The sequence below is a fragment of the Stegastes partitus genome, unplaced genomic scaffold (assembly GCF_000690725.1).
Source record: "Stegastes partitus isolate 25-593 unplaced genomic scaffold, Stegastes_partitus-1.0.2 Scaffold2020, whole genome shotgun sequence".
Lineage (NCBI taxonomy): Eukaryota > Metazoa > Chordata > Actinopteri > Pomacentridae > Stegastes > Stegastes partitus.
Window position 1 is genome coordinate 49,377 of NW_007579751.1, and position 3,116 is coordinate 52,492.

Sequence of the window (3,116 nt, forward strand, 5' to 3'; positions counted from 1 at the left end):
AGAGATGATGGATGGATGTTGGATCACTTCATAAATCACAACAGCAAGAACAAATCAAACCAGACCCCGTCTGTTAGAATATAGACGAGAATAAAACTGGAAATAAACGTGAAACACTGAGGAACACCTTCAACCTGCTCAGAGGATCAACCTGTGGACGAGGAAACAAACGGACTCGGTTCAGACGTTCCTTCTCAACGCTCTACTTTAATCCCAGCTGTCTAGTTTATGTACAGTCACCTGTAAAAAGAGAAGGAGTTAAACCAACGGACACGGTCGCAGTCGCAGGAGAACTTCAGCCACAGAACCCAGAACCTGACAGACTGGGAGCGATCATCATATCAATCATCGGATCAGATCTTAAAGTTAGAGCCAGGTGACGATTTACAGGATAGAAAACAACGTAAAGTGTCTCAACGAGGTTCAATTTACTGATTAGTCCTTCATCACAACCGTAAAAATAAACTATTTATTGACTTAATTGACCAAATATTTGACACAAATCTGGACTTTATTGATGCTCGACTGGAAGTTCATCGACTCTAAATGAACAAAACGACGTTGCGGCTCCGCTTCCTTCCATTAATTTCAAACCATGAAGGTGCTACAGACGGACTTTTCTTCACTAATAATCCAGAAAACGAGCCGCCTCGTTATCGCTCTTATTGCTTCTCCTTCGTCTTTAACGAGCTTTTCTTCGGTTTAAATGTAGTTTTTGTTTTAATGCAGGTTCTGGGTTTTGGAAAAAGTTCACAGCGACTCAGAAAACACACTCACACACACTCTCACACACACACATATGGGCCACGTCATCCTTCTGGTTTTTGCGGATACTGATGGTTACAGTTGGTTTAAATCAATCGACTCCATCAAAGACGAATAAATCAACAAATAAATTCACTTTCACTTCAACTGAAGCGTCGCTGAGCTACACGATGGAGCTCCACCAATCAGAATTTGGCACAGAAACGGGTCGAATGTTGGTTCAATTTGCGGTTGAAGTGAGAGTGAAGCCTTTTAGCCCCCCGACAGAAAGGAAAGAACCACGGCCTATAGTGCAACTACTGCTCCTCACTGTACAGGTAGAAGGAAGAACACATCCCACGTATGCACGACATCATACAGTATTAGTCAACTAGAAAAAACAGGAAACACGGCCACACGCGATGATTAGAAAACAAGGTCTACAAGGTCTCAAAGGTACATCTCATCGTTTTACACGGTAGTAGCTTCTTTTTTTTTTTGTTCTTTTTCTTCTTTATTTTAATCTCCGGTTGTTATTTATAGAAAAAAAAAAAAGTTCTGGTCTCGGCGCTCCGAGCCGAGGAGCTCCGGACCGAACAGTTCCCAGGTTTACGTAGCTCGTGGTTAGTCGCACGCAGCATGAGATTAAATACAGTTTGGAAACACCTCATGCAAACACACACTAAAAAAAAACAAACAAACAAAAACAACCTCGGCGGCGACTCGGAGAAACAGTCCGTCCTTCCTGTCGAAGCGCTGCTCGGTCCAAGGCCTCCCACTTTTGGTCCAGCGATTCAGCACATGGATGAGGAGTCAGAGTTACTTCTGACCAGAAAACCAACAAAAACTAAGAGTGATTTGTTTGTTTGTTTGTTTGTTTGTTGTTGTGGCGGTAAGCCGTCGTCCAATCAGACGCTGTTGGCACTTTGAAGCGTCGAGGCGGAAGCTTCTTGCGACGCGTTTCGAGATTCGCCGGCGGTTTGGGAGAAATAAGTTAAATGAATAAATAGTGACTGTGTTCCGGCCCGGCGGAGGTCTGACTGTGATTGTCGATTCTGTAAAGGGCGTCTCTGATGTTCAACACAACAGAAGAGTTCTGGTTCGTTTGGACCGACTCCGTAGTCGAGGTTCGGATCAGCTGATGGGACTTGACGCGGTTCTAAATGTTTGTTTTCTGAGCTGAAACACAGAAACCAGCCGACTGGAGCCGACATTTTTCTGACTGCTTCAGACGTCTCCGTCTGCTCCAAACTAATGGACACTAAAAAAAATCATCCGAAATGATTCAAAACGTGTCCGAAATGAGTGGAAACTCTGCAAAACTGACTTATAATTAATCCAGAATGACAAAAAGAGTTCGAAATGATTCAAACACCGTCCAGAATGACTTAAAACTCGTCCAAAAATGACACAAAATTGGTGCAAAATGATTTAAAAAATGCCCTTAATGAATTACAACCTGTCAAAAATGACCCAAAAGGTGTCCGCTATGACACAGAACTGTTTACAATGATTTTAAAATGATCCAATGTGACTCCAAATTGGTGCAAAATGACTCAAAATCTGTCCAAAATGACTTTAATTGTATCCAGAATTACAAAATTTGTTAAGAATGACTCAAACACGTCCAAAATCACTTGAAGCTTGTCCAGAAATGACTCAAAATTGGTGTGAAATGACCCAAAAAACGCCCTAAACTATGTGAAACCTGTTTGAAATGACAGAAGTGTTCGGATATGACTCAAAGCTTGTCCAAAGTTACTCGAAATGTGTCTAAAATGAGACAAAACTTTTCTAAAATGGCTCAAAATTTGTCTGAAATAACTTAAAAACTACTTTGAATTCATCCAGAATTCAAAATGACTCCAAAATGGTCAAAAATCACTAAACTTGTCCAGAAACGACTCAACATTGGTGCACAATGACCAAAAAAACCCTCTAGATTAATTGAAACTCATCCAATTTGACATACAATGAGTCTGAAATGATTTGAAACTCGTCAAAAATGACTAAATGACCAAGAAAGATTTAAAAATGATCCGATGTGACTCAAAGTTGATGCAAAAGGACTCAAAAGGAGGCAAAAATTAACCTGAAATTAGTTTGTGTATCTACTGACTGAAAGCAGAGTTTGTGGCTTTAAACTGGATTAAACAGAAAACTTGGAGGACTGAGGACCTGAAACTGTTGGTGTTCGCTGGTTTAAGGTTTCTTGAGTTTTTTAAACTTTGAACGTTGAAGACATGAAGCCTCCAGATGTGCAAACAAAAGAAAACAAAGATTTGGCTCCAGAAACAAATCAGTTTGATCTACAGACAGAAAGACGTCGACCAGAAGCAGCTTCTGGGTTTTAGCGACCGAAGGCTAACGCG